At 30.8% G+C, this 26,281-nt stretch overlaps 1 long non-coding RNA gene across 2 annotated transcripts in view; it reads right to left on the reverse strand.

The window, feature by feature from the left end:
• Positions 1 to 26,281, reverse strand: part of LOC148273774 (uncharacterized) — a 181,793-nt gene that overhangs the window by 73,116 nt on the left and 82,396 nt on the right. The window contains exon 2 of one of the 2 annotated variants that reach the window (XR_015824476.1): positions 24,856 to 25,704. The exons of the other annotated variant lie outside the window; for it this stretch is intronic. This is a non-coding gene — a long non-coding RNA (uncharacterized LOC148273774). Of the gene's footprint in view, positions 1 to 24,855; positions 25,705 to 26,281 lie in introns of those variants that run through there. 2 annotated transcript variants of the gene reach the window in all.

The following is a 26,281-nucleotide window of genomic DNA, read 5'->3' on the forward strand; positions in this document are numbered from 1 at the left end:
TAAATCACAAATGGAAAAACTGAATAAATATGGATGTTCAAACAAAGGAAAAATGGTGAATGTTACAGTGTGTAAAGTGGCCACTTAAACCAGCCAATGACAGGTCATAAGCCCTGTAAATGCCTAGACTTCCATATTCCCTTATTTAAGGTATTCTCCATCCCTGTTGTAATTTGTTTATCTTAATGACTCCCGAGGGGGTGAAATCTAGTATTTTGGCTACGAACATTTGGACAAACTCGAATATTGTAATAAAACTTAAATGCTTGAATTCTAAAAACGGGTATTTGAGAGTTCAAGTTTTTTGCCAGTATACACACGATATTATAATCTCTTGGAAAACAGCAACCTTAAAAAATAAAATGATCGAAGAAATAGGAAATCTAGGTGGGAGAGACAAAACAGAACTTCAATATTATTAATGCAGTAAGTCGGTAATAGGGAAGAGGGAAGAGGGAAGAGAGAAGAGAGAAGAGGGAGGGAAGATGTATTACCGTCGGAGCCGCGGTCTACAATGGCAAGCAGAGCTCAAATGATAGTACTCAACAAAAGACGAAGAGATTCGATACACTTTTCTTTTATGATATTTCAAAAGAATGGAATAGAAAAGATAGGAACGGTCCGTAACCCAATCCTTTTCGAATACATTTCTGGAAGTTAACTGCTCCTGTGCAATGTAACTCACTGGCTTGTGGCGAAAATAATCAGAGAAAAATGTGATACGCTTTTATACCTTTACCTGGGATTTAAGACCAAGACTAAACTAGGCATGTTATAATGTGATCATAAAAAGAGAATAATATTTTGTTCCTTGTTTTTAGTTTCTCTTCCTATATTTTTTTACAAGCAATTTTTTTTAACGTGTAGTAGGTAATTTACGCCTTTTTGTTACCACACCGTGTGCAATAAATGAGTATATATATCTTGATTTTATTTTAAGATCTACAAATGTACCAAGTTTGTATACTTATATATCGTTTTAGTTTGTTTGAAATGTTTTATTAACTTTTATGTTAAATTAATTACTGGTATTTTACAAAATTCCATCAAACTTTAAATCAATATAAATTTATTGTGATGAATAGTTTTATGCAGTTTCGTGGGACGAGAATAAATAACCATCAATTTGTAGGTACATTATATTCTTGAAAAAATCGACATATTACGTAAGCATAGTATCTTGGGTTCGTAGATCAAAGCAATTTCTATTTATGCAACTTCTAAAACGTCATTATTAGCGTGCGACCTATTCCCTTCAAGTTAAATGTAATAAATAATTTTTATGACATTACAAATAAAGATCTCAATGAAACTTCTTGGTTTAGTTTTACTGTTTTATTATTTTGACTAACAAGCGCTTTCGCCTAAGTAGGCATCTTTAAGACTGCTGAGTTGTTTCCAACGTTAACAGCTACTATTCTTAACATATTTTGGAGATAGAGTATCAAATAAAAGAATATAAAAGAAGTATTTTACAGAGGACAGAAAACATAAATATTAACAACTAGTTTGCTAAAGAGTTCATTTTTTGTCCGAAAATTCCTAATCTAGATCTTCTTATCTCCAAAATATGTTAGGAATAGTATAAAAGCTGTAAACGTTTTAAACAATTCACCAGTCTTGAAGATGCTTACTTAGGCGAAAGCGCTCGTTGGTCAAAATAATAAAAAAGTAAAACTAAACCAAGAAGTTTCATTGATAACTTTATTTATAATACAATATTTGAGTTTCTCCAAATGTTCGTAGACAAAAAACTGGATTTCACCCCCTCGGGAGTCATAAAAATTAAGAAATTACAACAGGGATGGCGAATACCTTAAATAAGGAAATATGGAAGTATAGGCATTTACAGGGCGTATGACCTGTCATTGGCTGGTATAAGTGGCCATTTTACACACTGTGTAACATTCACCATTTTGCCTATGTTTGAACATCCATATTTCTTAAATTCCTCCATCTGTTGATTTTAGTGAAGTTAACGAGCTAAAACCTTTATTGATGCGAAGAGATTTATCTGACTGAATTATTTCACATACTGAGCAAAACAAACGTGGGCAAAATGGTGAATGTTACACAGTGTGTAAAGTGGCCACTTAAACCAGCCAATGACAGGTCATACGCCCTGTAAATGCCTAGACTTGCATATTCCTTTATTTAAGGTATTCGCAATCCCTGTTGTAATTTGTTTATTTATAATTTTATCAAAATCATTAACTATGGAGTTTTATCAAGAAATATCAACAAGAAACATCAATATTGAATGTATTTGTCAAAAAATGATATTTTGATAGGTATTTCTATGTTTGTTGTTGAAGTGATTACCTTATTCTATTATCAAAGGAGCTTTGTGTTAGTTTACCTGGCATACAACTACCAGAACATATTATTATAAGTCATAGAAAGGTTTTAATTATTGTTAAAATTATTTGAAATATATTTACAGAGCGAACAATATTTGAACATTCCTATTATGTTTGCACAAGTGTTACAAATAATGTTTGAATAATGTTTAATATTCAAGAATTATTTGTATTCTTTCAATTATACTACGCAACTTGAACATTTTGTACCAAAATATATCTTTTCCTGGGATGTTATGCTTCAGAAGACGGAATTAACAAATCTTGTGATTTGATATGATACTCGTATGTATTGCAAATAACGTAAAACGAATATCACACAAAAAATATTCTCGCCGATATAATAAAAACACATAAGTCTCTCTAAATGTCGGATAATAAACATACTCGTTCACGTATATGAATAAACTCATAAATAAAGGTTTGAGCTTTATTCACTTATGAAAAAATTACAGGTAGATGAGCGAAAAACTATGGAAGGTTCGTTGCATATTTCCTCCTTTAAAATGTATATATATTTATGATATTTGTACATTTATGTATAATTAGCATCTTTAGATTCCATAGTATTAAACAGATCATGATTTAGAGATGGCAATAAGCAGATAGATTTGATTTTTAAATATAATATTTATGTTTCGACAACCCAATATTTTTATGTACAATGCAAGGAAATAGGTAATTTGGTTTGCAAATTTCATTTCATAGTTCAGTTTATTACCAAGCGTTACTTTATTTGATTTGCAAATTTATAAGTCCTTATAGGTTCAATTCAAAAATCACTAAATTATTTTAATTTATAAATCCAAAAATCCAACCTCAACGTTATGTGCAATGTGTAAAATTGTGAAAAAACAAGCGTAAAAAAATGTTATCTGTGATCTTTTCTACTTTATTTACTCTACGATAGATGTATCCAATAACCCATTTAGATACCGCACTAATTACTAAATAACATTTGTTTGAATGACAAAGTATAACTTTTGAAACAAAGCTTTGACAAGGACCATTGTTTGCAAACACGTAGGTTTGTAATGTTTGTGTATTTCATACATAATACATAAATACAGTGTCTATTTCTGGATCAGTTTCAGTGGCAAAATACACAAAAGACACCTTACTTAAAGTAAATAAAATGACTTAACTTAGTAAATGAGAAATCATCATCAATTCAATAAATACTAATAAAATACATTGCAATCAGAAGAGGATAAAATTATTACCAATTTTAGCTTAAAATATTTCTATGAATCTAAAATATGTCCTTATTGAATTTTTTTACAACACTAAAATATAATGTAGGTATGTTTGAAAAAAAGTCATTTAACTCTACCCATGAAGATAATTTTATAACCCAAATAGATTTAAACGCAATAAATTTGGGTTTATTTTATTAGTCTTTTGTGTATTCGGTGCCAATTTGACAATCTATGAACGTTTGACACTATTGCATAAATTATTAATTTCATATCGCGAGCAATTTCATTTACCGAGAGAATATGTCGTGCGGCAAAAATCAAAAGTCATGAGTTGCCAACGTTTTTAATTAAGCGCGATAGATCGGGGATTGAATTTACATAGGTTCAAGGGCCACTGTCAAAATACTGTTATTAAAAAGGAGTCATTTAATATGTATTTAAAAATACAATACCAGAGATAGAAGCCGCTCTGAGGTTATTTTTTAATCACGGAATTTTTACTACGCTAACTTTACCAAACGAAAATTTTCCGAACTGTAATTAAATCATGCGAAATTTAAAAACTTTACTCGCGTAAAATTTATGAAGCGATCAAAGAAAAATTTAAATTTCTGACGCCATCAGTTTTCCGGCAAACATCAAAACGGTCCATCTCGTTTAATTTGTCGGTCGAGTTCGGTCGGTGGAATTTGCATGACAACGAGAACCAATAAACGAAAGGCACGTCTTGAGAAGCTTCCGAAACTTGGAGGATAAACACAAACACGCCCGTTCCTTCATCACATCTCCGTGACAATAGGGATCCCTGGCGGGAACGCAACGGGTAGAATAAATAAGAAGAAAATGGCGCCCGTACACAGAGTATACGAGTATATCCGAACGCTGAGAAAATCTTCCCTTAGCTACTTATTCCGTATCAAGAATATCTCAAACACCCTTATTTTTATGGATTGAGCTGATCTATACTTCGATGATCTAAAAACTTACAGAACATTTCTGTTGAAGAACCTCTTCGCTTTCGCCTTATGGTAAATTTTGACAGAACGGTCAGACAATATCCATTTACTTTTACGCACGAATAAAATTTTATGCGCAAAAAAGTACCGTGTTCAGAGTGTGGAAAGATTTAACAAATATATTTCATGTTTTTTTTTCTCTAGATTGATCTCAGTGATTCTCAATATTTTCTAAATCAAATAATATAAACATCGAAATGTTGCCTAATGAGGAAGTTCGGTGACTTTTTTTTATATTTGTAAATAGACTATAAAATTAAGCCAAAAAATATACGATATTGACAATAAATTTTTATTTTTTATTTTAATATATATATCTTATTATCAGCGTTATGATTTTTGTATTTCTGAAATAACTCCGCGTGTGACGTCAGAGGTTCTTCTCTGTCATTTCTTCCGATTGGTTAGTTTACGGTAAGCAAAAAGGATATCCTTCATAGCTCTCATATCATTGGCCGGTTCATATGATACAGTGATGTCGTTTAAAGTAGTGCGTTTTTATCAAAATATATTTAATAAGCTTTTTCGTACATTTTCAAGAAACTTTGCCATACAATTAAATGCTATAATTTTTACCACGCTCAAAAATACTTTTTTTTATCCAATTTCCAGTAGGGCTGAAATTCCTTATTAAGCATTAATTTAATCATTTACATTTAAACGATTAAAGATGTATTGGTTTACCGATAAGAAATATTTCGCATGTATCAGTTGCAAGCGACGTATTCAATTATTAGTAACGTAATTCACACTTACACAAAATTATACTTAAAATCGATTGATATTACAGCAGGTATACATCTCAGACAAAATATCTTCATTGCGCGTTTTTTACATATTTTGAAAAACGTTTCCGTAACAGTTTTATATCACCCGTCGAAGGGAGGAGTGCTCTCCCGAAACTACAGTAGTTTTCTGGTATTTTTAAAATGAATTTTAAAAAATTAAATCTTGTAACACTAATAACAAAGTTTTATTAGTTTCATAATTTATTTCCATAGCAGTTTACAATTTACAATCATAGAGAGAATGACAATTTTTCTCTTGATTATAATATTATAAAATTTCCATTAAATTTAAAACGCACAGATTTGTTATTTGTATACCTCCGAGCATTTTTCTAATGTTTGCAAACCACTAGTTTAGAACCAGTGCTCCAGACGAACTAAAAAATACTTTAAATTGTTTTTTCATTGACCTTAGTATGTTATTCAAAGTTATTTTATTATAAAATAAAATATTTAAAAGTAACAAATTGCGAAATACCTCGCGACGCAATATTAAAATATGTATTTACCTTTTGAGATCTATGTATTTTTTCAGCGCGACATTTTCGAGTAGAGAAAATCCTTTTGGGTTTTATAAATAAATTATCTCAAAGGGTCCAACACAACCTTGGGTTTTGATTTGACCATACCATTTCTACGCGTATTACAACAAGAACATTGTAAAATTAATTATTGTTAACATATATTTAAAATGACATTTTTCCACGAACTTTTTGATATTTGTCAAAAATTATTTCTCGCTTCTTGAAATCACAAACTTTTGTATTTATGTATGTGATCTGCATTGGGTCAAAGCATTTGTTGTCAATTTCAACAAATAAATAAATGATACTGACAGCTAAGTAAAAAATAGCAAAGTAACAACCTCAGAGTAATAGTTCACTAGAACTCCTTAAGCTGTATTGCATGGAACAAAATCGTCGTAGCTTACTTCGTGGTTGATAATCATAGAATGGTTTTTGTCTATATGGGCGACTCTATTAGCCAGTGGCGTATTATTACACTAATGTTACAACTGACAGTGCCATATTACGTACTGTTATCTATGTCTAGATAGATTTTCTTACCGATCTTAAGGTCCTGGCTACGATTCCTTACGGAAATACTGATTTAAAAAAAAATTGAAATGTATTTTTTTATTATTCCTGGACTGGCACCCAAAGCGTTTAACTGATTAACCTACCTCCATGTAATAGATGACCAAACTAAGCAATATTTTGTTCATCAATGAAGTGCCTTATGCACCACTGGGTGCAGAAAGGGGGATGATAATAATGATTACACCATCATTATTTTACTTTCTTCCTTTTTTTTTTCTTTTCTTTTAATTCTAGTTTATTAGTATTTTAACTATCTAAAATATTTGCAAAATTATTTGGCTACATACGAATTTAATTAAAATAATCTATGTTAACAATTACCATTTAATGTTTCATCCGCAAAAAAGAAAAGCTCATATAAACTCGATTATTCAGAAGAATAATTTAAAATATAAAATTGGTTATAGCACGGACTCCTGCAAAATTCCTGTTAATGTTTATTTTATTACATCAAAATGTGATATTAATATTGAAAAACTATTATTTTAACGGTTAAATAAAATGAAGAGAAAAATCATTGAAAAATAGTGAGTGTGTTTTTTCAGCTTTTGAGAATTTGTAGTGCACAAAGATAACAAATTGGTAGGTATTTTAAAAAGGCTTCGTCGTTTGAATTTCGAATATAGCGAACCCGCCGGAATATTTATTGCCGCTCGAAAAATAAATACCGTATCGATAAAGGTAGGTACTTACTCAGCACACTATCAAAAGGATGTTTCCAATTTTATGAAGTTCAGTACGGTCAGTAAATCTTCCAACGGTAGCAATTATTCAAAAAGCATTTCTGATATAAATCGAGAAATATTTTTGCAGGTAGATGATGTTTATGACATGAAATATTGTACGAGAAAGAAGTCAAAATTGAATTTGTGTCAAAAGGAAAAATTGAACGGTAAAAGTAAATAAAATTTTCTGAATTAAAAATAAATATATAGCATCTTTGTTTTAAACCAATTATTTAAAATTTGCTTCTACCGATCGGTTTCAAAGCTACACAAGCTTCTTTATTGAGGTAAAATAAACTAATAAATCTTATCCTATTTTATTTTAAACAGTGATTACTAAATAAAAAATCAAAACATATGAAGCTAATAAGTCAAGTCTTTTTGTCATGTTGTTTTTATAGTAAAGATAGGTTATAAAGAACGGTTATAAAATGGTTCGGATCGTATTTACGAGCTAGACAACAGTGCATCAAAACACCAGATCATCTATCGGAATGGGTCGATATTACCGCTGGAGTACCTCAAGGTGGAGTTTTATCACCATTACTATTTTCCCTGTTTGTTAATCCGATTGCAGATTGTCTCAATTGTTCATATCATCTCTTTGTAGATGATTTACAATTATATCTTCATTGCAGACCTGAAAACACCAGCGAAGCAATATAATCGATGTCTAATACACTAAATTGCGTGTCAACATGGACAAAAGAGTATGGTTTACTAATAAACCCGTCTTAAACACAAATTATGTTTGCAGGTAGTCAAAGATTGCTTAGTAAGCTAGACATACCTTCACTTAATCCTCTTATTATCAATGGTACCAATATTCAATACAAGAAATCCGTAAAAAATCTAGGAGTACTAATGGATGAACATCTCTGCTGGCGAATTGAATTAAGCCGCAAAATATTTTTCAGTCTACACTCACTTAGAAGGTTGCAAAAATTCTTACCCATTAGTACTAAATGCACTCTTGTACAAGCATTACTACTACCCATTCTAGATTACGCTGATGTTTCCATGACTGATTTAAGCTGTGAGCAACTCGATAAACTTGAACGACTTCAGAATACATGCATAAGGTAAATTTTTGGTCTTAGGAAAAATGACCACATTTCTGATTATGGTAGGCAACTGAAATGGTTCAAAATTAGACAGCGGAGAGACTATCACTCCCTCTCACTTCTGTTCAATGTATTTCATAGTCCTAACGCTCCTATATATCTGTGTGAAAAATTTCAACGCTTATCAGTTCATGGTTTACCTCTTCGTTCTCATTCTCAAGGCACTCTCTTAATACCCATACACAATTCCTCTTTCTTCTCTAACTCATATAGTGTCCATGCGGCTCGACTGTGGAATCATCTCCCATCCACCATCAAAGATGTTACTACATTATCTCTGTTTAAATCACGTCTGAAGAAACATCTCCTTTCTCTTCCTTAATCTCTCCTCCTTTCCTTTTTCCTCTTTCCTCTTTTTTCCTTTTTCCCATTGAGTAATAGTTTTGATTTCAGGTAATTTATAAACAAATACGTTTATTTCTATTTATATATATTTTTAACTTTTTAATCTTTTTTTTTCTATTGAATATGTTCTGTAACTTGAATTATAAAAATAAAACTTTTATTTTATTGGTTGGTTAGAAAAAATTGCTATTTGGCAATAAGCCCGCCAATGTACAATTAACATTATGTACAAAAAGTTAAATAAAATAAAATAAAAAAAATAAAAAGATAGCCTTGCCTTAATATGATAGTTTTGCCTTTTTCAATTACTAAGATTTCCAAGTTCTCTAATTTTAATATTTTATTTTCGACTTTTAATCCTGTGTCTTTATTGAAATTATGATCACATGGTTTTCGAATTCAGAAAACATATTATTATTAAGGCACCTTCAGTGTTCTTTTACTCTTATATTAAAGTTTTTTTTCCAGTGTAAATTCAATCGCGATCATTACAATTTAACTGGTAAATACAAGGACTATCCATGTGATTTTTTAACATTATTCTTATATGATTATTTGTGTAGATTACAGATTTAATGTTTGATGCTAGGGATTAAAAAACTGTTAAGAAATACTGTGAGCACTGTTAAAAATAAAATGTAATAATATTCATTAGTTACTTGTTGCTAGTAGAAGGCGCATCTCTTGGCTTAAGAAGGTAGATATTTTTCTATAAAACCCTCTTATGTATTTTTATACAACTCCTCTTAAACCCTATGTTCCCTTTTAAATATAGGACATATATATTGTTTTCAATGTTAACAGCCAAAATGTATTTACAAGTAATTCACATAGATCAAGTCAACGAAGCAATCGTGTGTTAGAAATACCACATTGTAAAACGAGGCTAGCACAGAGACATGCATATTTTATAGGCCCAAAAATGTTTAACTATCTTTTTACTGATAATATTCCATTGATCCCAAACATTCAAAATTTTCCTTTTTTTAAAAAACACGCACTATCTTGGATTCAAACTAAAGATATTAACTCTTTTTTTCTATGATATATTTTGTTGTCTTTAATAATAATGAATATATTTTAGGTTTTTTTAATTCTATTTATTTCCTTTTATAATTACTATAAAATAAAAAAGGTACCTTTTAATCTTTTCTTTTCTATTTCTTATATAACACAAAAATGTTAAACCTGTATATTTATTAAAGAAGCAAAAATTAATAAACATTTTTTGTATACCCAGGAACAGGCCATGCCTTTGTGGGATTTTTTGTTTACTATTTTTACTGTTAATATGTGTTTTATTGCAATGTAATTATCCTTTTTTTTTTGTATACTCTGTTTTACCCTTCATGTTTAATGTAAACAAAAATAAAAAAATGCTACGTTATGTGAAACCGTGTTACACGCGAATCAAAGCCAGAGACATCTAGTCTTGGTCTACAAAAATTAAGACAAACTCGAAATATTGTTAATCAAAAATAAATTTACCGCGAAATCAGTGGTGACCAAAACCACAGACAATGATCAATATAATATTTGATTTTTGCGAAAACCAACCATTACATTTCAAAGACAGAAAAATTTTGAAGTCACTCCGGAATGATTTGACATTTTATTTTGAATGTATTATTATGATTATGATTATTATTGTGGAATGAATTCAAAGACACGTAAATAAAATAGTATACTCACGAAAAATATCAAATGAAAAGAATTCAACCCTTTCATTATAAGCCCTGTTTCTTTAAATATTTTATTTGACTCGTAAAAGTGAAAAGCCCTTCGCCATCAAAAGCGCAAGTTAGGCCTGATTTTATTAAAACCTCGTAAAAACTGGGATGAGAGATACTAAACATTGTTATCTCACGGTTGGCGGTAACTAAGTTTACGACTGATGTAATGGAAAAAAATATTTCTTGTTTAACTTGTAATCAAAATAAAGCATTGTGTTTTTCAAATATCAGAAAAATCAAAAAAGCTTTTTAAAAAATAATAATAACCGTAATACTTAGTGGATTTGATCTTTAAATACCTGATTCGTGGGCCCGTATTACAATGAGAAGCTAATCGAGTTATCTTCGATTGCCTATTAAGTAAAATTGAATATTATGTACAAAAATGTCTGTATTTATACATGAATTTCAAATGCATGGTAACCTGTAAATGAACGTGTTTTAAAAAAAAAATATACAAAAATTCAAATTTCCGTATATAATATTCGATTTTAATTTACTCTGGAAAATTTAAGATAACGTGATGGGGTCACTTATCAAGATATTTGACAAGTTATAAACTTGGTGTTTTTAGACAAATTATTACCCGGTTAAGTGGCATAAACGTGTTAACACGCTCTCCTTGCCGTGCTCGGGGTGCCGGCCAGACAAAAACAGCGCGTAAAGACGCCTGCTTTATACGCGCTTTACGCGTCGAGGTCAAGTATTTCGAAGGATTTAGATTTTTTTACTCGGAGATATCTATTAAAAGTTTGATGAAACACTAAATAAGAGGAATCGTTCAAATTATCGACACCGCAATGGTTCGAATGCGAGATTCTAAAAATTGCCTAAAATATCGCGGCCAGCTGGAAACTGCCAGCGGCAAAGAAAATGTTAATAATCGTAAACATTTTATTTTTGCGTGACAGACGCTTTTTGGTCAGATACCTTACTGTAAAACTGGCGTCGTTGGTTTGATTCCCACCAGTTGCAAGATGGAAATCCAAAAAAGATTTTATTCTCAATTGTTCTGGAAGTTGTGGTGTATTTTTTATGATTTCCTTCCATAAACTATTCTCTCACTTGTTGACAAGCCTCTAAAATAGGCTTAGCGGGTTATTCCTTTTATTAAAATAATCGGCGGCCTCCGTGGCGTAGTGGTCAAGACGCTTGACTCACGCACGGAAGGTTCCGGGTTCGATTCCCGGTGAGAACACAAAAAAAATAAATGTGATTTTTCTCAAGCCTGGGTGCTCTGTGATGTAATTCACCACTGTAATTAGGCCTCCTGGCCTGTTGTGGTGCAAAAAAAAATGTAATGTAATGTAATGTAAAAAAAAACAAATCCAAATACTTTAAGACAAATTATTGTTCACAACAATAAAATTGGTCTAGTTATTTGATGTTACTTCAATACGTCATGTTAAATTTGATATGACTGTAATGGTTTCAATTAATGAATAATTTTAAATATAAAGGTTTATATTGTGAGTATGTCAATTACAAGCAATTAAACATGAAGATAATGTTAATAAGCTAACAAAATAATTATTTTAAATATCTCCGTGTCCAGGCGGATGAAGAAAACAGTTATGTTTGTGAAATAGAACCAGAATCCTGGACGAGTGTTTTCGACTCGATGGCTGCTCTCAGGTAAAATCCTGAAAATGGAAATCGAATGGAGACAGATCCACCTTGTAGCGTAGTTATTGGCGCGTTCGTCCACCATGCTTTTGATAAAAATATTAATGTAAAGTTCCTTCACACATAAAGGTCAAAAATTAGATAAAATAAACCCCTTAAATAATTGCCGTGATAAAATAATATTAACCGATCAGGTAACACACGTTCATTCCCCATTATTGTATCCATTAAAATACAAACAATGAAACTAATCGATAAGAACTAACTGCCAGGAATTTTGCTTTTAGTTAATCACTTAATTATCTCTGGGCCCGGGGACATGGCGGTCGAAGGAACAATCGACCAGCGGCCCTTGTGATAGTTTTAATAAAAATTAAATACATTTAATTCAATATTTTTAATTGAATCGGCATTCACTTCGTAACACTTCATTATAAATTATTATGAAAATAAAACTTTGTTATCGGTGTTACACCCGTATATCACCCGTCGATGGGAGGAGTGCTCTCCCGAAACTATAGTTGTGTTCTTGTAAAAGAATAAAATTGTGTAACACTGATAACAAAGTTTTATTTTCATAATAATTTACATTTAATTCAAATACATTTTTACTATAAAACGTTATAAAATTACATCTGTTTTTATTATAAACATTAAAATAAAACTTAAATTCATACAATTGTTATTACTTCACAATTACATTATTTTAATTTATACTCTTTTATTCCCATAATACAAAAACATTTACAATATATTTTGTAGTGGTTGTTTACCAAATAAAAATATTGTAAAAATAGGCATAACAAAATGTCCAACAGATTAACGAACAATTCAACGTACTGTTTTTTTTTAATGTATCTATGAATTTTTTCTTTAAAAATAAATAAACACTATCAAAGAAATTGATGAAAAAGGTAAAAAAGAAGCAAAGTGATATAAACCAAGGTTCTATCCTACCGTAAGTGGTTGCTAGTAATATGAAGTGAGCGGAAATCTCAGCTCACCTGAAGGGAATAGCGATGGATGGGCTAAAATAGCGAGCTTTACAGCAACGAAGATGCAAGTATGTATAGCTAGCTATATTTAGAGAATGGAAAATGCTAGAATAGCAAGCTATGTATATTCTAGCTTTGGCTTCGAATATATAGGGGTCTCTATCCCGAATGTGATATAAAATATGCAGTAGATGTATAGTACGCGAAAAGTAGGGGAAAGCAGGGCTCCCAACAGTATAATGGCAACACAGTGACGAGACTAAAGCTAAGGTTTCCTAAGAAAGTGGTGCAATTATGTAGCGGCCGTAATACGCGGTAATGCGGTAGATGTAATAAGACGGTCGTCTTAACGGTGCGAAGTTAGAAAAGCCGGTGCCGTTATCTGGCGGCCGCGGTTGTGACGGCTTATCTATCAAAAATATGCACTGGAATGCAATCTGTCATCTGTCGATTTGGAAGTCATGTGACCTTCTCGTACACCAAAATTGTATAAAAAAGAGCCGTATATCTACATTTATTTAAAATATTCTAGTATTTTACATAAAACGTTTATCTTACCTAGGTCTGTATTCCTAAGAAATTATATAGATATAATATCATTATGAGAAATATTTTGAAATAGAAAATAAGGATTACAGTATCGTTCGTTAACAGTACTTTTATGTATAACCACAAAAAAGTTAACATTGACATTTATCATGATAGAGCAAATGATTATAAAAAAAATATTATTATGTATCTTAAATCAAATGCCTAATCCTTATTTTTGTGTATGTACATTAATTTTAGTCTATTTTATTATACTCGTATCTTATATGTTTTTTATTTCTCTTTTCTTTTTTTTTCTTTTTTTAAATGTAGTTTCTTATGTTAAACTCAATTTTATTGCTTTAACTCAATTTTTATTCTTATTTTTCACTAAACTTAATCTTTATTATTACTTTAATTGATTTTACACACTTATTTTATATGATTTATGAAAGATGGTGGAGTTCTATAATTGAGAATATATATAAAGAACGTTTGTAATGCTTACTTAAAAAATGTATGTATTTTATGTATTCTTGTTGAACTTCCAAATAAATTTTTTTTTAGATAAATAAATAAAAATAAAAATAATATGTCATTTGGATAAGGTAGGCGAATGCGCTAACCTCTAAACTTCGAGGCGGACTTACCCGCAGTCGATTCCATTTTTCAGAATTTTCACCTGAAAGTAGCCATTGAGTCAACACTCATCCAGGATTCTGGATCTATTTCACACACAGAGCTGTAATTTTCTTCTGCTCGGACACGGAGGTAAATATTTGAAAACAAAAATATACAAACAAGTGACAGATCCTATTACGTTAACTCTAATTATTCTATTTTTTTTTTTGTGATAAAATATATCCAATACCCACGCCGCCGCCTGTCCCTGGTTTATATAAGCCGAGAGCGCAAGTCGAAGAGTGGTTGCACTTTTAGGATTCACTCGCATTTCCCAAGTACTATTCCCTACAACATTCTCCCAATTTCTATGCAGTTTTAGAGAGGAAAATAAATTTGCATCTCGCTACTGGGATAATATAAGCAGAAAATTGGGGATGAAAGAATCACTTGATGGTTCAAATGGCGTGGCCTACACGACTGCGAATGAACACAATGTAAAATATGAAAATATGTATGGGAATAATGTCGTCATCATCATTTTCCCATCCGCACCCAGAGGTGCATAGGGCACTGCAATAATATTGCAGCGGATATAAATTGTTTGAGTTAAATTTAATTCTGCGTCCGAGCAGATGGGAAGTTAAGAGTTATTTTCGATGTAGAAGTTTACTGTTTTTAAAATATTATTAAAGACTATTAAACTAAGCTAAAATTTCAAAAATGTATATTGTTATGTATCGTATTATCAGCGCTATGATTTTTTTTAAAGTTCCATGATTTTGGAATTACTCCGCCTGTGACGTCTTAAGTTCTCTACGGTGAGTTGTCCTGATTGGTAGGTTGGGATTCCCGGTAACTAGAAATGTTTCACGAAATTCTGTTATTGGTTCATTTCAGAAAATAAACGACGTCGTTCAAAATACTTCATATGTATATATATAATTTTTATAATTTTTTTTTATCCGTTTTCGAAAAACTTAGCAGCACAATTAAATGCTCTAATTTTTACCGCGCGTAAGAAAACACATTTTTTATATCCAATTTCCCGTTGCACTAAACTTTCTCACCCCCTGCAAACTTCTCAATTTTTTTTTACGAAACTATGTATAATTATAAGATTTTTTTCAAAACACAGTTCAATTACCGGTTAGCGACGAAGACCCTTTTTTTTCAAATATACACATTTTTGTACAGAATATTTGATTTGACTTTATAGACCATAGAAGACAATTCTGTTAACTTCCTATTGTAATTGGGGCCCAGAACCCTGAACGAGCAATTTTGTCTTGATGTCTACTCTCAGGTAAAAAAGATATATTTTTACCTTGTATATTATAGCAATGATGGTACACAGAATTTTTTTATTATCTAAAATAAAATAAAAAACGGTAAATGCACATTTTTAGAATTCCATTTCTAAGTAACCTGTTATAATTTTTCGGTATTTTTATCAATGAAACGCGCATCACTAGATGACATCAATCTCCAAATAGGATACAAAATGCTACCATTTGAGGAAATGGCGGGAGACGTAAAATATAATAATCGCAAAAAGGTCGCACACGACAATGAGGGCGCAAGGGAGGAATTACGATAAATGGATTTCGTCACATAGGAAAGTAGGATGGGGAAGTGCTCTTTCGTTTTCAATCCAGCGGCCATGTTTCATACTGCCCGGATTATCATGGAAACAATAGAGCCCTGTTATATCATACCGCTGAAAAAACATGCTTGTTTATTCAGCCTATTACAAAACGTAGGGCAATTCTGAAGAATACTGTTAAGTGGAAATGTGAAAATTGCGTGTATTGCCTATAAGGTATTTAGATTTTATTTTCATAAACAAAAAAATTTTAACAAACTAACCATATTACATAACAGAGTCTTAAAAAAATATTTTTTTAAACCGATACACAAGTGTAAATTCGATGTTAAATTAATTAAAAGTAAGCAAATAATTTTTATTTTACAATACGATGTTACTTGTGTGTAATATTATTAACCCTAAAAAATCATCAAACTTTGGTAAAAAAATTATCGAAATCAACATGAACATGATCACAATACTAGAAAAGGGGTAATAGTCAGACTCCCATTTAGTAAAAAGGCGAAATCAAAAAAATCCTGTTCATGAGTTTATTCCAAATAATAATAATCTCCTTAATAAATTACAAACTTTTTTATCGCTCAATAAGTTTAAAGCAAACTCATTTTATTTAAAATTATAATAATCTCCCCAATCAACTAAAGACTATTGTTTCACTAAATAAATTCAAAGTAAATTTCAATAATTCTTCTGAACCCGGGAAAAAAACAGCATCTCATTTTAATTGGTATTGTATTATTATATTCTGTTTTTCTCTTTATTTTGTAAATATTTTATTTTTATTGTTACATTAACTAAATAAATAAAAGTATAAAGTTATATAAAAAATAAACGTGTATCATTTTATGTACCTATAATAATCAAAACTAAAAAAATATACATATATTTTATGATTATTTTTTAAAAGTTTTATTTATGTTAACAAATCAGTAATATACATAATTGTATTTTTGCTCCCGCAAAGCCAAAGCTTGTCTGCAGGTTACGTGACATTAAAAAAAATATATAAGTAAGTACATAGTTTAATAATAAATGAATATTAAAATATATTTATATGCACACTTAAGTTTAATTTGCTGTTTTTAATAATTTTTTGAATATTTTTTTTAATGAATTTAAGTTTTATCCTCACGATTTTCAGCTGGTATTAAATTGTACAGTTTTGGTACTACACTCCCAATTGTTCTATCCCTATAGTAGTTCTTCTGCCGTGGTACCGTCAGCTGCTGTGCCGATACTTGTCGGGTTACGATCAGGTGAGTTACTTTGGATTTAAAACTGCAATCGAGGAAATGATCTGTTACTATCTTATACTGACACTGTTTGTTAATTGGCAAAATGTGAACATAATCAAATAATATTTTATTGTTGTCTTTTGCCTCAATCTTTATTTTTACAGGTACGATAGTTTTTAAGATTTGTATCTACTTGTAAGTTCAAGACTCTGTCGGTATAAGATTTGAAACTTAGTCCCCATATTCTTAATCCATATTGAATTATTGGGTCAACTAGCCCCAAGTAAACTAGTATCAGCATTGGGTATGGTATGTATGGTTTTAAATGGTACATGTTAAATATGCAAACTCCTATCTTATTGCAAAATGTTTTTATCTGTTCTTCCCAATTAAAAGTGGAATCTATAATTATACCTAAATACTTATATGTTGATATATGATCTATTTTTGTGCATTTGCAGTCTTGTAGATTGTTATGCAAACATTCGTGAGTGTGTGCAGTGTGCATATATTAACAAATCTTCTTTTGGTCTATTATATGGTGACGCAATGTGTAACGCTTTCGTTTTTTTTTTTATTTATTGTTTGGCTATAATCATGTGACCATCTTAAAACTTGATTAAAATCCGATTGCAGTTTTTGCTGCGTACCTATTTGTGAGTTGCAACAATTGCAATATTATCTGCAAACTGATAGCACAGTGAGTGTCGTATGACATTTTCCATAGAGTTACTGTATATCAGGTATTCTAGGGAACCAATTACTGACCCCTGGGCTACTCTCGTTTTTACTTGTACTTTTTTGCTGAATATGTCTTGTATTTTCATAATTATATTCCGATTATTGAAATAGTAAGCGAGTAGCTCTTTATACTTTCCTCTTATCCTAGCATCGTCATATATACGAGTATTAGGCAGTAAAAAATATTAAGATATGGGAAAATACATTTATGCAGAAAAAAAAAACTCAAAACTCAAACTGAAGGTTAAGAAATATGTGTTTATCACTTATAAATTAAATGAATGTATATTGTTTTTACTAGAGCACGTATAAGAATATTATGTTTACGTGTGCCCTACTTTAAGATTCAAAATAAATAAAGTATAAAACTAAGTATTACTAAATAACTATTAACAGTGTAAGTTACTCCCCAAGCACAAGAGCATACGTCATAACATTAAATAAATATGTAAAAGTAGATTGTTATTTAAAAAAAACATGTATCATTTAAGTAACTTCATTAATAAATACAAAAAATATTAGCTCAGGTGATGGATAATGCAATTTTGTCTGGACATTAACGAAAAACTCTATTAGAATATTTTGTCGCAATGTAGAAAAAACTTACCGGTATATAGGTATTCAATGTTCTGAAAGTTCCAAGTCAAATGGCTGTAAATGCAATACGGAAAGAAACACAACTTGTTTGGGGTGTATTCTTAACCAAAGTAACCCTAAACCCAAAATAAAGCAAGCACGTGGCTTTGCTGTATAAAAAGGATGAAAATAGAGAACAACATAGTTAAAACGCAAACCGGCCATTAATTTATTCACTCCAGTAAAAGCAGATAAACCACCAGTACTGAAACATTTTTTATAATGTAAGAAGAATCAGATTGTTTCGGCGTAGTGCCCGACAACCCTTGAAGCAAATCTGAGGGTCGAGGATAGTTCTTACGAACCTGGCCACAATGGCCAATAGGGATTAGGCATTGAACGCGGAGCGAACTCATTACATAAGCAGTTATTTTCAATGGGGTCCAGAGAAATCGGTCCAGCTGTAAGATAACATTAACTGATAAATTACATTCAAACGGTCGCGTCTCCGACAGCTTAGGTTAGGTAAATTAAACTGTAAAAGGCTTAGTATCTAAACTATATCCGAGAATTGGCGGCCCGAATTCATACATACTTAATCCCAACTTTACGCTTGTGATTAGGACTGTTTCAATATATTTTGTTTGGTTACGTAACAATAATTTGCTTAAACTATTCGACGGTTCGTACAACTTTACTTGCCCTGATAGTTAATGGTGAATTATTGGTGCATTTTAGCGTACTTAGGCAAGAAAATCTATGCTGAATCTATAAATGATTGCTGAAATTAAGATAACAAAGACGTAAACCAAATTAATAATAAATAATTCCTTTAAGTACTCTGAATCTTTATCACACTGCATGTATAACCAGATTTGTTTTATTAGAAAAATCGATCAAATCTACGGATGTTGCATGAATCAAACATCTTCTTATTCAGCCATATTCTCTCCACTACTGAATAAAGGCCTTGCTTGGTTTTCTGTGAATAGAATTCAATTGAACAAGCTCTTTTTTAAAAAGGTAATCTTATTTATAATTTACATAAAGTGTCTAAGTTTCTTTTATATTTTAGTGGCACCTCACATCAATTATTGGAATTATAGATCTACACGATAATATATCGTGTTTTGAAAAAAAGACTGATTGGTAAATTTTTTTCAGGTTATCGATGCATCTCGATACCGGCTTTATTTTTTTAATCGATTTCACCATGTGGGGCAGATATCGTGTTTTGAATAAACGATCTACAATTAAATTACCTCTCTTTTTTTAATGTATGAAGGTTAAAATGTTTAAAATATATATTTAAGAACCAAAACTTATTTACAAGTAATTCAAATAGACCAAGTCAACGAAGGAATCGTGTGTTAGAAATACCACATTGTAAAACGAGGCTAGCACAGAGACATGCATATTTTATAGGCTCAAAAATGTTTAATTATTTTTTTACTGATAATATTCCATTGATCCCAAACTTTCAAAATTTTCATTCTTTTAAAAAACACGCACTATCCTAGATTCAAACTAAAGATATGAACCCTTTTTTTCTATGATATATTTTGTTGCCCTTTAATAAAAAGGAACATTTTATGTTTTTTTATATTTCCTTTTAATTACTATAAAGAAATAACATGTAATCTTTTACAAAATACGTTATTTTCTCTTTCTTATGTTACACAAAAATATAATAACTGTTTATTTTTTATAGGAGCAAAAATTCATTCACATTTTCTTGTATACCCACGAACAGGCCATGCCTTTGTGAGATTTTATTGTTTACTATTTTTACTATTAATATGTTTTCCATTGCTTTGTAATTATCCTTTATTCTTTAATACTCTGTTTTACCTCTTATGTATATTGGAAAAAAAAAAAAAAAATTTAAATATGTGAAAAACTTTCTTCGAGTTGATGCATGTTTTTATACTTGTCTATTAAATTCATATTCTGTTGTTTTTTCCTTCACAATAAAATACTCGTTTTAACATTTAACAGCTTTTAATATTTTTCGTTTGACTTGTGGTCACCGATTGTTCAAAAGGAAGCAAAGGGGTTAACTTTAGAGATAAATAATTGATAGATGATAATACTTATAAGGTTAAAAAACAAATTATATCGTACTTGCGTAAAAATTCTTATACAAGGTATTATTTTAGGATATATCCGTACCTCAGAGGTATCCAGTTTATGATCATGTCTATTGATTTTGAAAAAATGTAAGTCTTATAATGAAAGAACCAATGTATTAAGATACCGAAAATACAAATTAATGTTCTGAATTATTATAAATTATTTAGAGAAAGTAGATTCTTTAGGCCATTGTTGAACATTTGACGTTTGGATTTGCATTCTGCCTCTGAGGTACAAATATAGACCTTAATATTGTATGGTATTACTATCTGTTTTATTTGTATAATATACATTTTTAATCCTAATTAGAGTTGGCTATTTCAAACAATTTAATGCCTATTCAGTAAATGGGAAAACCGCCATATTTCTCCCTTAACGACGTCCATTTAGGTTAGTTTCTCCGTTAAGACTTCCTTTCTTCCCATCCCAACTATTTATTCTGATGGGCTCTTTAGAAATGACTGTAACGTGACTACTTAAGGATCACTTTCCCGTGGGTAGCACGCGGTCCACTCCGTACGTGACAATATCTCGGCCGATATTATCGACGAAGGAAAGGAGCAGATATCACAACTGGCCTCAGGGAAATCTCAACTTTAAACGAGCATTGTTGTTGCTTCAACCATCCCGATTGAATTCTTTTAGAAAAGAGAACGCTCAAGCGTATCGATACTCCTTCTCAACTTGTACAAACAACGAACATCCATTAAAAGGAATTTTCTCCACGTTCTTCTGAAATAATATTTAAATCCACAAACACTTTATTTCAAAACATATTATTTACAAAGACTACGGTCTAAATTCTAAATCAATGATCTTAAAATATTTTGTTTGTGTTGTGCGGATTGCCTGATTCTCATTACGAAGGCGTTTTGCTTTTACTAGATTTAAAACCTATGTAAAAAAAAAAATCTGCATCGAGGCGAATAAAGTATACAGTTTTGTGTGTAAAATAGAACTAAAACCCAAGATGAGTGCTTTTGACTCGATGGCTGTTCTGGGGTAAAAGTTCTGATTAAGGAAATCTAATGAAAATCAGTCCGCCTCGTTGTGTAATAGTTGACGTATTCGCTTACCATTCTTGAAGTCCTGGGTTCGATTCCTGGCATCATGGACAGGAAATATTGAATTTAAAGATTTTTTAAACCGCAATATTTTATTGTTCTTGGACTGGCCACCTGAAGCGTAAGCCGTTTATGTAACAATATGATTAAACTACGGTGCATTTAGTTTACGAATACAGTGGCCTAAGCACCATTGGGTGAGAAAAGAGAATGATAAAAAAACAAATATATAAAAATACGAAGCATATTGTTCAAGGAATATTTGAAAATATCAATAATAATCTATCAGCTGATATGATGTTTATGGAATATTTGTGATTAAAATCGAGCCACATGTACACAAATATAAAATTAAAATGTGCTTGTACAAATTTACAGCAGTGCTCTAAGCTGTGTAACTCGATTAATAAGGCTATAACTTTGCTGCCTGCGTAATATATGTTCGTATACGTAAATGTAAAAATAAAACAATTTCATGAGATGAATCGTGATATCACGAAACACGTCTGAACTTGTAACTTACTGTAGAAAAAGTGGTTTTTTAATATGCACACTCAATATTCGATCTGGCTTTTTTCTGCGAAATCCACATATTAGGTTGTGTGGTCAGCCAGTATTTGAAAATCATTAAAACTGGTCAAATACATCAATTAATTCATTTTTGTACTATAAATAAAACGAATATATGCATTATTTATCATTTTTCAAAGTAAAAAAAACAGTCCAAGTATAATTTGATTATTCACCTATTTAACTAAAAAGTGCTTTTTCTTTTTTTTTCTGCATAACTACGTTCAATTGGCACGTGCATTTGCTTCACCATTTTAGTGAGTTTTATTTCCGGGGCTAAAATGACGCTGTATCTTCCATATTAATAACACGATTCTCAGAAAAGAACCTCTAGGCGAACTGTGCCAAATAATCCAAAAGCCCATGAGTTCACACACAGCGGTAATAGCCTGGAGCAAAGAGGAACAACCATTGAATATCGTCTGTTATAAGGGCACGGGACAAGCGGAGCTTCGCAGTCTAGTGAGGAAATTACTAGTTTTGGCACGCTTTGCACCAAGCCCGGGGCAAGCAATACAGAGTTTCGTCATTTAAAATTAGTGGTCAGAAACGCGCGAGGAAAATATTAATTCATCATTTTCATTAGCAGAGGGAAGAAACCGCAATGAAGGGAAAGGAAATTGTTTGCTTTAGTTGTATTATGTACGACAAAGCTTCGCGGCCACAGCAAAGGTTTTGTTTACATAGTAACTTTTCTTTATACAAGTTTATGCGGTTTTTCAAAAAGTGCAAGTAGACTTGGCGTAGACGTGGCGAGATTAATTTTTTATTAAATGCGTAATTTAACTCTCGCACAGGTTGTTTACTTTACACTTCAAATAAATTATAATTAACCGTTTCAGACCTGAATTAATTCCTGCGGATATAAAAAAATTAAATATCATGTTTGCACTTAGGTAATTATTCGAAAATTTTTGGTATTTAAAATATGTTTATATATTTTATTCTCTAGAAATTATTCAACGTTATTTTTTCATTAACAATGGGTTTCAAACTGATAATCAACCAAAAAAAATCATTTGAAATGTGTTTTTATCTTACAATATATCAATGGCTCAGTTACAAACAGAGATAACTAGTAATTACTAGCTAACTTAAGTGAAGTATATTTTTATGTAAAATATATACACAATGGTTACTAGTGTCAGAATTAAAGTTGTTATGAAAATTATTACAAAGTTTTTATTAGTTATGGAGCTAAGAGATTGTTAAGTTCATTTATTTTCAGATGAAAACATCAGTCTAACAAGAAAACCGATAATTTTTAAAGGTTAAACCTTAGGAAAATTGAAAAAGGATAATTAGTTTAAAAAATATAATTAAAAGTAATAATGTAACTCAATTTTTTTTTAATTTTATTTACCACTCTTTGGAACTGAGCCTTGAATATGTTTATTCAGTCAAATAAGTTTAATTTTACTAAAACATGTTTAAGACTTGCCTTACATATATTTTGTAAGGAAGACAAGAATTCAATCCAAAACAAACAAACCAGCCAAAAGGAAGCTGTCAATGTTGAAAACGAATTTTTCTGTGGAATGCTGATTACCGACAAATAAAAAAATTACAGGCCTACTTAAGAGTCCCTACTAAAATAGTTAAAAAGTAATTAAAAAATAAACTCGCTACTTTTGAATTTCGGTACGTACAAGAGTAATTAAATCTTAAAACTCGTGTTTATTTGAATGAACACCCGGGTTGAAAGAATTAAGTGTATATTGGAAGAAAAACATGACAAAATGAGGGCCTGAAAATGACGTTTATGTATTTTTTTTATCTGTAACTTTTATGATTTTGGATGGACCAATTGGACATATAGTATAGTCTTCACCTGGGCTGTCCAACTGGCGGCCTGCGAATTTAGCGGCTCGCAAGATGTACATTTTAAAGAAAAATTTTCGTCGAACATTGGGGAGAAAACTTTGTCAGAATATATATCTGACGTGACATGTCCGGTTAAAGAACATAGAAAATTTTGTCCAGAATTACATATCATACATGAAAATACGAAAACATTTTATTGTGATACTAAATTTTAAAAGTACTTTTTAAAAACAAAGAAATATACTTCCTAATCTTTCCAGCTTGAAAACATAAATTTGTTGATGATAATTAAAATATTGCTTTACAATAAAATAAATATGACTTATTTGTTTTATTAACATTTTGCCAAACATTCATTACTGTGTCTGGAAATCTGCGAGCGTGCCTTCTCTAAAAAAAAATATATAATGACTAAATTGTTTTTATAAAAAAATCTATATTGCAATTATATTCAGTTTTAATTATTTCTGGTAATGTGTTATTTTTTACTTTTTTGGGTACAAATAAAATAGCATTTGAATTGTCATTAACTGATTTTTCTTTTTTAATTTTTTTTTATATAATATTATATTTTTTGTTTTTTTTACAATAAACATAAAAAGTAAAACAGAGTATTCAAAAAAGAATAATAAAGCAATGAAATACATATTAATAGTAAGAATACAAAACAAAAATTCCACAAAGGCATGGCCTGTTCGTGGGTATACAAGAAATGTTTTTAAATTTTTGGCTCCTATAATAAATAGACAGGTAAAACATTTTTGTATAATATAAAAAAGAGAAAAGAAAATACTATGTTAAAGATTAGGAGGTAGTTATTTGAAAAGAAAATGTAAAAAAAAACATAAAAAAAGTTCCTCATTATTTATTTATTTACGTACATAAGTTTATTTCATTTCATTGGAGACATAAGTCCCAACTCCATGGAACTTAAAGTCCTGTGTTGAGATGGGACGAGCAATTAGTTGACACAGACACATGAGTATATCACCACAAATATCGGATCAGAAACACAAAAAGTAGTTTAAAAAAACATATATGGCACTTCAATATGGTAAACAGTAAACTCAAACGTTCGGAAAATAATCCAGGAGTTTCCCACTCAAATCCCTCCCACTAAGGAAAATCCAGTCCCTAACTCTTCTCTTGAATATTGTTTTTGTCCTTGAGAGCTTAATACGCTCTCCCGAAATATTTTACACTCAAAATGCGATAAATGAAAGATGTCTCTGAGCAAAAATTGTACGAAGGGGCAACAAAATATATCATAGAAAAAAGAGTTAATTTATTTATTCTTTTTAGCCCACGAAATGTTTAGTAAATAAAAATGCCCAGCGGCCTAGAAAAAGTTGGACCGCTCTAGTCTACACTTATAGGTGCATTGGGCACTGCGTAAGTAGACTTGTGATTGGAATTCGTTGATTAATATAAATTATTTGTAACATGAAAATAAAACAAAATAGTCGTAGCTCAGATCAGAGACCACGAAATATTGCAATGCAACTGTTTTAACAAATAAAAAATGTCACTCATGAAAATTGAACCTTATACATAATATAGTAGCTGATCATAGTTTGGGGGGCTCCGAAGTGTAACATCTAAGACGCTACTTCAATCACGGAAGGTTCCGGGTTTGATTACTGGCAAGATCACAAAAATTACACACTGTTTCTTCCAAGCCTGGGTGTCTTGTACTGTAAGAAACCAATGCAGTTGGGCTTCTTGGTCTGTTGTGGTACAAAAATACACAAGGCACTACATAAGTAGAGTAAATGCAGCGTATCTTGATCATCTGTTACAGGAAAATAAGGTGGTTAGTCTTAAATTTCAGGTGTCATTTCAGGAAAGGTGAAATATGCAGTATAAATGCACCTTATAAACAAATAGTTTATAAGGGCCCTCCCAGGAATTGAACTTCAAGTACTTCAAACTCAGTTAGCGAACACTACGAAGCGGACCATTTTTTACTCGATTTTTTATTTATTTTTCCCTAAGAGCAACCATGAAGTTAACACTCGTCAAGGATTCTAGTTTTATTTCAGAAACAAAACTGTATTCTACAACCGCCCGGTCGTATACTATATTTCAACAGAAACGGAAAACGTGAGTGAAAAGAAAAAGTTCTTCATCCCTTTTAAAATATTTATCTAGCACCCTAAATGGTTAAATTCAGTATTTAACAGTAAGATGGCATTCTCAAAATATTTTAAATCATCAAATAAGGATTAAAAATGGAATGATATAATTTTTAATGTGATCAATCTTTCATTAATTTTTTCTCCGGATAATTAAGTGCCCGTTGACCTTTTCCAGCGAAAATTATTCCAGATCAACCTTTACGGTAGAACCCGTTTTATCCCGAAACCCAA

The sequence above is a fragment of the Micrasema longulum genome, unplaced genomic scaffold (genome assembly GCF_059751315.1).
Source record: "Micrasema longulum isolate JH-2025_06_02 unplaced genomic scaffold, ASM5975131v1 h1tg001840l, whole genome shotgun sequence".
NCBI lineage: Eukaryota > Metazoa > Arthropoda > Insecta > Trichoptera > Brachycentridae > Micrasema > Micrasema longulum.